Below are 14,226 nucleotides of genomic sequence, written 5' to 3'. Positions count from 1 at the left end.
AGCCACTACCGTCATCATATGTCAGAATAACCATTCTTGCTCTGATGCTTTTTTTTTTTTGCTAATCATATATTTTTTTATTGCAAGTTATTCAAGTTATAAACTAACCAATCACATGCCTCAGTAAAAGCATGTGGTACCCGGTGGCTCCCACCTCAAACGTCTGACAGATTCTCCCGAGTTACTTTCAGTGGAAGGTGTGTGCACTAGGAACAAGCTTTCCCATTATTGGCCATGGAAACGTTGACTCAGACAGTCTCGGACCAACCACTGTCAACTGGCTCAAAATGGCGGCGCCAGTTTTATGGAAGATTGGCGACCAAATTTGTTTTATTCCGCTGTAGCTGGAGCTGGAGATAAGGCATTTTTTCATGTGTGACATCACACCCGGCCGTGTCCATCTCTATATCTCTTTAACTACCCCACCAAGAAAAAAGCTATCAAAAAATTATTTGTTTGCATTTCTTATTGCTTTAGGTAAGTAATGACCACAATCTGTTTAGTTTTTTTTAACTGACCTTTTAGTTTTTTAAATAATGACCTCTACCAAACGGTTGAGATGTCCTTTAATGGTAAAAGTGCAAAATTTCATACAGATACAACAAATATTTGAAAAAATCATGTAAACCAATTCATTTAGACCTTATTAACACTCAATATTAAGGGCATTTGTCTCCATTCTTTTTATCATGCCTCAAACATTGAACTTTTTTAAAACAAAGCAAATTTTGACCTATATTTCCTAGAAGTTGTTTGACACTACAACTATTTTGGATATTGACTCACTTTTGATGGTATTTCATAAATAGATTCTTGGTTTGGAATGAAACACAGAAAAATCATATTTCTGACATCTTGACCTATTTGGGCCGATGTTTCATCGTCCCAGCTTGTCAGAATGGAGAGGCGCTGTACCATGTTGTCGTAGTGCACACTGTTGTTTTGGTCGTGATGGTCTTGGTGTGTGGCCTTTCCACATCTGTGGTAGAGAGCTCAATGATGGTCAGCCAACTTTGGTTGCTTGCTTGTTGATCTTATTTAAACTGTGTGCAACAGCCAGGTAGAACCTTTTGAGTAATACTGGTTTTTGCTTCAGTAGGTCCCTCTTGCAGACCAGTCATGAATTAGTGACACACAAGTCGATGATGTATCCAAACAGGGGACTGTACCGTCACCTAGATGTAGCTGTACAGGTCTTGTACAGGTGCACCAGCATATCAAAGAGATCTATTTAGCTTTGTAGATTTGTATCATAAGCAATCATTTCATCAGTGAAAAGCATTTTGAAGTATCGGAAGGGTGTGTGTACATCTTCAGGAGGCTCAAATCTTGATTCTGGAACCTTGAAGAAGAGATTCTTCTTCATCCATGGATTCAAAAGAACTGTCACCAATGCCCTTTGCATGTGTGGATTGATAATCAGGATCCTCTGTTGGGTCATCCTCACTGTCATACAGATCTGCATCTGATTCATGTGGACTTTGTCGTGGTCTAGCACTGTAGAATGTTTTACTGTCTACTAGTTGTAAAACAAAAGAAATGATAGAAAAACTTTTGTAAATGTTGTTAATATTATTATTGCAGCTTTTTTTGTTTAGTTTTAAATGAATTGGTTGTGATAATCTTTATTTTTTTATTTATTTACACCCCAACTTATATAAACTCAAAAATAGACAAAACTATACAGTATTATGTATTTTAAATTATTATTTATGATGTGTTAATGAATATTTCTTTAGTAATGGATGATTTAGAAGGTTGTTTTAACTGATTTTATGACAAACGGTCCCTTTATTTAACATTGGCTTGATTTTGCAACTTATACCATAAAGTGACAAATCAACCGTTTGGTAGAGCATGTTTTTAAAAAGTTATTACAAACAGAAATTTGTTTATTTTTGTTTATCTAAGAACATATTTCTGTTGATTAACGCCTTTACTAGTAATTCCAAGTAAGAAAAATATTCCTACCTTTCAAATTTTCATAAAAAGGAAAAAAAATGTGTGTGATCATTTTCAAGTTGTGACTTGCTTGTCAGTCAAAGACGTTGGGCAAGTAACCACTGACTGACACAGGGCCATCTGTTGGTTTTCTTTAGCTTTGAATGCTTCTACCAATTGGTTGAGATGGCTAAATCAGTTTGAGTTAAGTTAGAAACTTCTCTAATAAAAATATGGTGACTCAAAGTTTACTCAAACGTTTGGTTGAGCAGGCAGTGGCAAGGGATATGGTGGCATGTCAACATGATAATTGGGTTCACCGAGTTTAACAGTTTCAGATAATCTGGGACAGGACTGCCCAACTTTGGTATCAAGATCTACCACCCTGCCTGTTTTCCAGCTCTCTTTGTAACCCTAGCCGTTGATTACCTTAATCAGGTGTGTTCAGTCTATCAGAATGCAGAGACGCTGAAATCAGCTGAGTCAACTGAGACACTAGAGAGAACTAGAGAGAGCTGCAAAACAGGCAAGGAGAGGATCAATGATGGGAACCTCTGATCTGGGAGCACAGTCATGTAAGTATGTCATAAAAAGCCAATGCATAAATGTTGTCCAACCATGTTTCAAACGGTGCCAATTGCAATTATGTGTTTTATTTTTTTGTTTTATTTTGCATAACCTGGATTGGTGAATTTTTGTACTAAATCCCAAACCATTGATGTTCTGTTTAACCCAGAACCTACTAGTTGGTCTTACCAAGTTTTCAGCAGATTCAGATTTTTCAGCAGAATAATTTCCATTTTTCCCAGGGTTCTTGTAGTAAACTTTGTCACGTGTTTAGAAAGTGTAGGAAAAATAATTTTCAACATATCTGAAAACTCTTTCTGAAGTAATTGAAGACTATATTTTTATTCAGTGGGAGCTCCTACAGACCCCCCCCCCCATGTCTCTTTAACATTACTAATTACTTTCACATTCACTGTAAATTCCTACCTCTCACTCCCCTCACATTACAATGACACTTTTATGAATAGGTTATTACCACATCTACCAACTTTTTCTTCTCTGGATCTTATTTCAACAAAATGTTTAAATATATTTCAACAAACTGTTAATATCTATAACTGATTGAACACAGTATAAATAGGATTTTGTCAGAATGCTTAAATACACAACTTTAGAATTGTCTTTATTATTTGTAGAAGTGACAGAAAACCTTTATGAACAGATACGAGAGAGAAAATTAGGAGAACATGATTACAAAAAAAGAAAAATATCAGCTAATTCTCAGCTTTTACTAGTCTATTTTTTTAGTGGTTGGAGCACTGTCCTGCTTATTAGTGTTTATTTTGGTGTATTTTTTTAGTTAACCTTCAATCTGTGATTTATATGAATATTACCTTGTCGATAGCAAGTTTTCATCATTTTAACCTCTCTTTAATCACAGCTGTAAAGGGTGCTTGTCCTCTGAAGGAACATTTGCTTTGCAGAGACAACAGCTGCCACAGCTAAGGTCAAAGATGCATGGGCTCTGTGGGGAGTAACTCCTTATTAAAGTAATATTACTGTGATATTTTCATTTTTACTGTAACAAAGTAGTTTAATGAATTTTTAGTAATATTTTACTCATTGCATGTTCAGTAACTTATATTTACCAACTGACTAACTGCTCAAGCACTGATACCATGAATAAGTAATATTTTTGTTTTGTTTTGTTTTAGGCCCCAGGTTCTCTGTTTTGTCTGTTTTCTTTTTTTCTTTTTCTTTTAATAAAAATATTAAACTTCAACCTTGTGGGCTAAATTGACTAAAGCTGAGGTTGTTCGTTCAAAAGTGTTTCCTGTAAGTCAGGGAAGTCCAAACATTGACAAAGAAGACCAGATTTGGTGAGGTGAACATGTGTGAAGGTCTACCAATTGGTCTGCATTTTCTGAACCCTGATAATAACATTAAATGCAAATGAACTCTCTATTTATTTATTTTTTTCACATAAAAGGGAAATACATCTAAATGCATATTTTTTTCCCACCAAAATCACTTTCAATTATATATTTGAGGAAAATGAATAAAATAAAATAAAATAATCTGTCTGGAAAAAACAAAGAAATTTGAGAAAAAACAAAACATGTTGCACAAATAACACAAATTATTGTTTTATTATTGTTATTTAGAATTAGAACTGCGGTTTTGATAAACGAAACAAATCTGTTCCTCCTATTTGGCCCTTAAGGCTCTGGAGGTCAGCTCATCCACTCTTGTCGAAAAAAACAAAAACAGTAACTAAGCAGCGTCAGATGAGTATGTGCTTTTGTCGCTAGCTATTGGGACAAAAGTCAAACTCTACTATGTCAGAATTTAGCTAATCATAATCAAGACATTGTAAACAGTTTTTAGAAAGAGCTGAGGAATGTATATTGTTGATTTCTAACAGAAGCCTGCATGCCACACTTTGGACATGCCTGCTTTAAGTAAACAACAATGAAGGTCCATTCACACCACCCTCTGCAAAGTGACAACTTTCAATGAAAAGTCTACATATATTAACGTATGTAGAGGCGTAATTTGAGCTCAAAACTCTCACGTTCACCATAGTTACGGACATTTCTACGACTGGCTTCAGGCTCTACAAACAAAACTCGTGTGTCGAAAGTTAAGGTAGAACTTTGACCAATCGGGGACTCGGATTTGGTAGTGACGTATGGCTGACGTCTCCTTTAATTCACGAAAGTGCCAGCCATTTGTAAATTCATTATCTCCGACTGGATTATTTATGACACCAACTCTTTCATCTTGCAAGTCTCGCTTTCAAAAAAAGCGAGACTTGCAAGATTTGCATCGCTTTGACATTTTGTACCAAGCTTCTTTCAACTCTAGGTGGCGGACATGCGGTAGTATTGGGTAGCGGCCAGCGCATGTCCAGTATACACACTGTGCATAACACATGCCCGGTGCGTACGTAGCATAACAGTATTATTATGAAGCGTCCTCACACACAGACACACAATTAAACCTGAACCAGCTTTTTGCTCATTTGTTCCTTTGTGTTGTGTAGTTCCGCAGGTTTTACAAATAAAATCACTGAAAAGTAATACAAGAACCATGTAACTCCTGACAGTCTCTTTTAATCAATAACAAGTAATCAGCAGTGCATTACAGTTTGAATGAAACAGTATGTGGGCCACTGAGCCTCACAGTCTGTGAGCAGAAGAGAACAATAACAGAGCAGACTTTCAACAATAAACATTTTCTTTGCCAACAATAAACGGCAAGTTCTGGTAAAGGCTGCATGTTTTTTTTGTTTGTGTTTTTTTTATAAAAACAAACTGTCTGCACTTCATAATTTAATTGCAGCCAAATGGCCAGGTATTCAGCAAAAACAAAGAAAGCACACTTGTTTGTTTGTTTTTTCTATATGTGTTGACTCATTTTCTCAACAGGTAAATCATTATAAAAGACAAAAGCAACTTAGCCATTAAGAAGTTACACAAACTAGTAGGTGTCTGCACTTTATGTTGCTTTGCAACAACCAAGCCACGCATAATTTCAAAACTGGTGCATTTTGCGAAACTTTCTTTTTTAATTGCTCCAAAGTTATTGTCAAGCAAAGTTGCTTCAATTACACCTCCGAGTTTCCCAGTAGAACAACAGATCCAGCTGTCAGTAAGTCTTAATCAGCCCAAAGTTAGAACTCTGTCTCCCCCTCACCAGCGGGAACCATCTCCAGAGTACTGAACGCGCTTCATCTCCAATCAACCCCAGCCTGGACATCCTGGATGCCACACACCGAATCCTAATTCACTCAACCAATCACAGTCTACAGTACTTAAGCAGTGCACTGAGCCACACTCAGTGAAAAGTATTGTTTGTGCCATTCTGCCTTCCTATCCGAGTCTTATATTTGGACCTGATCTTCTGTCTCCTGACCCTGTTTTTGACTCAGTTTGCCTGCCAAAGTTATATTTATACAATCTTTTCTTTTTGCCGTGCAGCGGTTCCCATAACCCATGATGGTCGAAATCGAAGATGTAGGACATGATGACAGATAAGGCTTTAAGACCCTTCACTACACACTTTATAATCAACATTAACCCCCTTAACCCCAAAGCTTTAGCTCCAGTGTTGACATTCTTTCGACTATCGTAACTCTTCAACCATTGACACAATTAACGTTGTTCCAGTGTAATTCCAGCTCTTTTGCAACACTATATGTTGGTCATGTGTTGCATATCAGTGCAAAGCTGACATAAAATCCACTTTGCTCCTCTTCAGAATCAGCTGATTCACATTGATCAAGTAAACAGTTGAAGAGTTATCGTACATCAATAAGCGTGTGTTATTTAGGAGTCGTCTGCAACATCTCCGGTGTTAAAGGGTTAAGCATGCTTAAAGTTCAAACCTTCATAGACAAAAGGAGCCCAGTGTTGTAGGATGAAAACAAAGATCTGCTATTTAGAATTTGTACAGAAGACAGATGAAATTGGTTGATAATGGTATGCCGTCAATCAGGACCCAGAACACAGTGTGCCATAAAAAAAAAAAAAAGAAGAAAATAATCCACAAAACAGTAAGACCAGGAAAGGTGATCTGCGATTTAAGGAGGGACAACTGTATCCAAATTTTTGGGGTAATCTTTGCAGTTAAAGTAACTAAAAGTCTAATAAAAAAATATACAACATTCGTCAAACATAAAATGTTTGCCAATGTTGGTTTGATGTGCAGACATTTTTTTGGTAACCTTAGTTTTTACATTGTTCTAGTCTTTTTGTGCAATCCTCATGCTTTTACATCACCTTTGTCCAACATTCATCACAAATCTGCACTGACAGGAGGCAGAAGAGCCAAGTACAGCAGAGGGTTTCTCCCATTCCTTCTTGTAATGAGTCTTTTGATGCTTCTCTTACTTCCGCGGCACAACAAATGAAAAATGCCAGAGCAAATTCCCCTGTTGGCTGTTTCCATCTTGGAAAGTGGTGTGCGCATGCAGGTCACGACAAGGTTCTAGTCCGTTCATACCAAAATCTGAGGGCAGATTTTGAAGAAAACCATGAACATGAATGCCAAACATTGATCCTAACCAACAGAATCGAATGGAGCTCTGAGACCTGCAGTGTAAATGTGGTCATGTCTGAGTTAAAATGACAAGCTGTTGAAAAACCAACACTCCTTGTGTTTTACCCCGTAATGAATGGACTGGCATGGATAGACATGCAGCGCACAAGGCTGTCAGTCTGCAGAAGTGAAGTGTCACTTATGCTTTACTGTCACTCTGACAAGCAGATATATATTGTTACAAAATATCCAGTTAGCATGCAGGTGAAGTTGCAGCACTACAGAGTGGCAGAGTCAAGTGTTTCACTGACTCCTCTGGATGTTTCAGTAATCAATGCCTACTTTTGTGCTTCTTCTACCACATCTGACAGACTGTCTTCTTTTACAGCACTAAAGTATTTTTCTGCTTTGAGGTTTGTTTGTAAAATTCTGTCTTCCAGACCGCATTTTAATTCTCCATCTCTCTTTTTTTTCCTTTCCACGTGTCTGGAATATTCTTCTACCCATAGTTAGACGAACTAAGTCTAAGGCAGGGGTGGGCAAACTGCGGCCCGCGGGCTGGATCCGGTCCATCTCCATGTTTGGTCCGGCCCACTGAAGAATATCAGAGACCCATGTTTTATTTTTATCTGGCCACAAGAACAACACCTGCATAGAACGTGACATTTTATTCCATCCTTCTGCAGTCTGTGTCCCGATCTGGAACCCTTTAAAATCCCTGTCAAACAGAACAGAAGATAGTCTTCTCGTTCTACGTGAAAATGTTCACGTCTGTCGGAGAAAAGTGTCTAAAGTAGGCAGTGAGGAGTTTTACTGCCATAAACGTCTGTAATCAGACTCAGTGGATTTCATTGATCACGGTTACTTTTAGAACGCAACTTCTGCAATAAACGAGGGAACTCTGTACTGGTGAAAAGGTAATGCAGATATATGCTTAGCTGCAGCAGAAAACACAGAAGTTTGCTTTTTTTCATTATTACTGGATGAGAAACAGACCTGCAGGACACAGCTTCTCAGTTTTAGTGCAAACTGTGAGACATGTGAGGAGCTGCAGCCCTTTCTGCGAGAAAATGACGGGAAAGGATCAACTTTTTGTTGTTTTTTCTTTTGAATATATCAGTATATTTTTCCTGACTTTTTGTCTTTGAAAATCAGTTATTTGGTCATTTTTTATTTCATAAATAGTGTTATTAATTTTATTAAAAGCATCACGAGTTAATAAAACATTATTATAAGGCTTTACAATAAAAGAAAGATAAAAGAAGTTTAAAGTTTTAAAGAAAAAGTACGACAGAGTTTTAGGGCCAGTTTACAAAAAAAATATAATTTAATTTATTTATTTATTAAATTTTTCCGGCTGCCACTGCTGCTGCGGCGGGGGTCTGGGTGTGGGGGTGGCTGGGCGCTCCTCCTCCTTCTTTTCACATTCCACCATCCATTTTAGAAGAACATAAACACTCACCTGAGCACAGGTGTTAGCTCACCTTTGCACTCATAGTTTGCATGATTGAATGAATGAAAGATTTCACACTAGTTGGTTTAAAGGCATAGGTATGCGTTTGTGAACACTATCTATTTTGTGTACATGTTGATATGTGGACATTTTTGCAGCTAGCAGGTGTGTTGATAACATTTGAGTGTGTGTGTGGACAGGCCCCGCCCTTTTTGTACTACATTTGAACCTTACCGTAATGATAAACAACCAGTAAACCTGTCTGCTCTATGCTGCTTCATGGTCTTACCCCCCCCTCTCACTATCACCCCCCCCTCTCTAACATCCCTCTCTCATCTTCCCTTCTTTCATTTTCCGTCCGGTCCAACACCAAAGATTTACAAACATGGTTGAAATCAATAAAGTTTGGCCTCAATTACAAAAGGGGTTTATTCAGTCACACCTTTGGTTTGTCAGAAGATTAATAACCCCTATTGTTAAAGTAAAATATGTCCAACACAAGAGGCCCTCAGCTTTCATCTGTCTGCCTAGCTGTTGGACAGGACAAGTAAAAAAAATATATATATATATATATATATATATATATATATATATATATATATATATATAATTTATAAATTACAACTTTTAAGTCGAAAATTTACGAGGAAAAAAGTCATAACTGTTAAATTACGAGATTTTAAGTCTTAAATTAGGAGAAAATATCTCGTAAATTTACGTGTTTTTTATCTCATAAATTTCCAACTTAAAACCTCGTAAATTTATGAGAAAAAAGTCATAGATTAACGAGGAAGAAACACCAAAGTTTTCCATTTATTGGAGCCTAGATTCCCAGATTCCATGTTATTTTTTTCTCACTCCTCGCATCTGCTCCTGGTCCGGCCCTTCGATCAAATTTTAGAACCTTATGTGGCCCGTGAGTCAAAATAATTGCCTACCCCCATCTAAGGTATTGACTGCATGTGAGAACTGGACTGAGTGGCTCCTTCCGCCTAGCATTCCAAACAGGAAGTACCCGCTGGCTCCAAGAAACCAAAGTCCCATAGACTTCTATTGAGAAATAAGCAGCCATTAGTCATTATACTTGTTTTAATATCCATTCTTGCTCTAATTCCTTGGGCCAATCGCTGCTTAACAGCATCGTCTGGCTCCAACATGGAGTAATCCATGTAGCGAAGATGGATGGATGGATGAATGGATGGATGGATGAATGGATGGATGGATGGATGGATGGATGGATGGATAGATAGCACATGCGTGTTCAAAAACACTGAGAACTATGCTCTGCTAACAGATGTGAAGTTTTTTTTCCTCCTAAACTTCAGAAAGGCGTGAGCCTTCAGCGTTGGACTCCTAACTTTGGATGTAGCTGCTAAAGTTTCTAATTTTTCATCAACTGGCCCCGGGTCAGTCCCTCAAAAAGGGCCTCAAACAAAACGCTTATGGGACCTGTTTGTTATTGGCACCACTGACATGAGAACTACCAATAAACGAGTCCAAGTCAAGAAGCAAATGAAGGAAAAATGACAGAGAAAATCTTCATCATTTTATAATCTTACATAATCATTTTATTTTACTATTTTGATTCAGAATAATTGTCTGATTCTCTTTAAATTTTGCTTTTCCTAATAGGTTTCTGTATTTCAGTAAAAAAATCAAATTATGTTAAAAAGAGAGCAAAATATATCAGCGCCGTATCATGTTTTTTATGCAGTTCACCTTCCATAACTGCAGATGTTTCCTTCCTTAAGTTTTGAACATTCCTAGTTACCTCTGGAAAACAGACAAATGTCTTGTTTGTAGGAAATCCCACATAAATAGGGCAAAAAAACTCCTCTCAGAACAAATAGTAGCCTTGCCCTGGCACTTATCTAAGAAGCACTGCTACTTAGGCCAGCATCTTGTATGACTCAGTGCTCGGAGAAGAAAATGTTGTCTCCGTGGCGACTTCTCCAGTTCTGCCATCCCTTCAAATGTCAGAAAATGGCAGTCTGCTGCATAAGGCTCCCTCCTGAGTTGCGTTTTTCATCTAAACTTAATAATAACGAGACAGACCCTCCGAGGCGCGTTGTAATTTTTCTTCCCCTTTTTTCTTCAAAGATCGCCATGTTTTTTTTTTTTTCTGCTGCACATAACATCCCCATTATAGGCCAAGCAGGGAGCGCTGCCATCCCTGATTTTCTCACTGATGGTGATTTTATTCCACTTTGACGGATATTTTTCTGTTCGAAAGACTGTGAAATTTGGCTTTAAGTGGCAAGAAAGTTGCAGTTTTAAACACTTTGGTTTAATAATATGTGTTTTGTGCAGAGTTCTCAGTTCATATCCCTTTTTTGAGGGTTTTTTTTTTTTTTTTGCATTTTCTCTACTAAAGTAGGGTCTAAAAATAGCCCTTTTAGTCACATTTGGAAAAACTAGGATTATCAACCAATTTCAATGTTCCGTATTCCAATATGCGTAAAATCTTCGATGAAAAGTTTCCAATAATCTATGTTTTGACACCCGGCCAGTTGATTTTCAGCTCCATACAGAAGCACTGGGAGTCGTATCAGCTTTTCATTATTATAGACATTGATTTTCCATACGTGCGGTGCAGCTAGAGAGGGGGTCACAGGAATTCTGAAGTCCTCTTGATATTAACTGAATCCCTCCTCTGTGGTTATTACCTGAACTGCTGCACTCAGCAAAATGTTTTGACAAGTGATGAGAGTGATGGTTGAATAAAGCACTGATGAACAGATGAGGGGGCTCCGCAAGGAGTTTTAACTAACGTTTTTTTAAGAATATATTAAGGTAACAGTAAAAATCGATGTGTGTCAGGAGTGTTTATATCTATAAGATAGCGGAATTGGAAAAGCAATAATCCCCCTATGTAGGTAAGTGATGCAGTTAGCAATGACAACAAAAATAATGGTCCTCCATATTCGGCCCCAACAGATTTGGATCAAGTTAACATGAGTCCAAATCCATATTTGGTGCATAACCACAGCATTGGAAGATGAGAAGCATCCTTGTTTTGTTTCTCGAGGCCAATGCGTCACCTTTATTCATCCCCCTACATTACAGGCCTCAATGATGCATGGAGCTTGATTTGAGTCACATTTGATTGATCAAAGGGGCGAAAGGAGCTGATCTTTACAAACAAGAATGGAAATTCAAGACCCATGAGCAGAGGGGATTGTTTCAGAAAATTAGATCAAATTCCCTTTTATTTGTTCTGCCGATGACTACATGCATTCTTCTTCCCATCCAAACATTTGGAGTAACACAATTGTGTGATGAAGGGAAGCTTGGTGAAGTCCATGCAGGTTTATGACAGAAGACACCCTTGGAGAGGAATTTGGGGGGAAAAAAAGATAATATCACAAAGACAGCATCTCAGGGCAACTCGTCAGTCTTCATTGTGTCCGATGGAGGAGGAGAGCCAGCAGGACGCTGACGGTTCATACAGACTTCAACAGACGAAGATCGTGTAAATAAAGCCCAGGTTTTACCTCCAGCACAAGTCACTGCTATCTGAATTTTTCTTTCTCCAGCCAGCAGTTCCAACAAATATAGTAAAAGCTAACTGATGCAATAGGAAAGCCTTTTAAGAGTTTCTCACTCTGCTTCCTCTGCTGTTGCACACTAATGGATATATTCTCCCTCTTGGAGGATGTCTTCCCTAATGTCACATAAAGAATTAATAAACAACTATCAGTTGGCAAAAATACTTTTTAAACTTTTTTTTTTTTTACAGAGCTGAAATACATGCATTTAACCATCATTTCTCAATATGTATCTTGTTCTACATGCTCCAAACTGTTAAACTCACTGCTATTTAAAAGGAAATACAACAAAGCTTTCTCTTAGGACAGTATAGTCCCCGCAAAAATAAACTTGCACACGTGTGCGTGTTGATAAATCCAGTGATTGGTGTCCCATTTGTAGTTCTGTCTGCAATTAGCTTAGCATATGCTTTGCATCATAGACAAATTCCCTCAAATTTGAGGTGGAATTGCTCCAGAGATGGAAGCTAGATGAGTTTGCAAATAGCTAATGACACGCATTATGAGTATGAGGACTGCTTCTGTGCATGCTTGTCATGTTCGAAGATGAATATCAGTGACAAAAAAGGCATAATATTGGTACTTTTTAGAGAGGTTTTACATCTACAACAAGGAAGAAAAAATAGGTCTCATTCTACAATCTTTTGTACCTAAACAGGTGTCATCAATAGATCACAGAGAATTAGGCAGAGATTAGAAAACAGGAGAAAACATTTGGCGATTATATAATAATGCCTTTTAGTTTCTCAATATGTGCAGCGATTGAATCCACCCTTCCATTCCTGGTGGAGGAGGATTTTACGCCTGCAAGTCCCTCTGTCCCTGACCATCTGTTTGGTCTACTCCCTTTCTCATCTATATGGGTAACAAGACATGCATTGGAATAGCTAACACAACACGCTTCAGATGGCGAGTGTGCCTAACAAGGTGGTGCAGATTGCAGGACCATTCCTAGAGGTTGAACGCCACAGAGGGTAAAGGCCATGATGAGAGGAGTAGAGCGGCGGCAGCGGCGTAAAAGGAAGATTTATTGAACTTTATGTATTCCCTGGAGAGGCTGTTTATCCTCTGGGCTGCTTTTTGCCTGCAAATACATCATGTTCTTTTTTGAAATATAATAGCGTTTTAAACGACTCTTAGCGCCAGTGTTGGCTTGTTTTTATTGAGCTTTACAGTTAAAAAGAACAGACTCTTGAGAGACGAGAGACAGATAGAAGTACAAGTAAAAAAAATGGATGTATGGTGTCCATGAGGTGCTTGAAGCAGCAAAAAGTAAATGAGGTGCCATGACCGGGGTGGCAGGAGCGTTCCCTCAAGATGAGCTCTGTGCTCCAATGGAGACTTTTTTTCCTACCCCACGGGGAAGACTGCCCCCTTCCAGATGTTGTTGGCGCCGGCTGACGGCTGATGCCTGTGGGGAGCGCAGTGGCTGTAAACGTGCTTGCATATGCAGATGCTCTATGTGTTCATCAGGAATTCACGCTAAATATTTCAAAGAGCTGAGATAGAAAACAAAGAGAAAATGGATATCAGAATCTGGAGCAGCGGTCCCATCAGAGACATCCAAGAATTCTCCCTATCCACCCTGCCACACGTCTTCATGTTACAATCGAAGCGCAGTTCTTTGATCTTCGCCTCTCCTGGTTTCTATTGTAATGTGCTGTAAACCTCCACCCGCCCGACTCCACTCACTGCGCCACTTGCCAAAGTTTTTGAAGCAAATAAATATCAGCAGTTTAAAAAAAAAAAACGGGTGATATCAGAGTGTTTACAAATGCAACCTGCAAAATACTCAATACCGTCAGGGGCATGCTGCTAATTTGTAGCCTGTTTATACACCTTCCCACTTTAATTAGTACTTACGGAGAAGAGCTTTCCCTTAATCCCAGACGCACAAACCTGCTCAGACCTGACTTTATCTTGCTGCTCAAGTCAGTCGTAGCTTCTTCTTCTTCCTTCCTTTTGCTTGGAAAGAAGTGTCAAGTGCAGCCAAGCAAATGATTGTGCTCTGGTTTTGCTGCTTCTATGCATTTTTACCATTTGTAAAAGAGCTGCAGCTGGATGACTGGCAACATTTTCATGTGCGTGGTCAAGCATGGTTGCTTTTGAGCAATGAAGCATTTTCCTGGAGAATATCACAAAGGCATCTTTGATTAGAAGCCGACTTTGTTAAAACTAGATGCTGAATCGATACGTTTCCCCAAATATTGAGCAGGACTTCTGTCACCACTTCCA

This window comes from Oryzias latipes, chromosome 12 (genome assembly GCF_002234675.1).
Source record: "Oryzias latipes chromosome 12, ASM223467v1".
In the NCBI taxonomy this organism is placed as follows: Eukaryota; Metazoa; Chordata; class Actinopteri; order Beloniformes; family Adrianichthyidae; genus Oryzias; species Oryzias latipes.
This window is presented reverse-complemented; position numbering follows the sequence as displayed.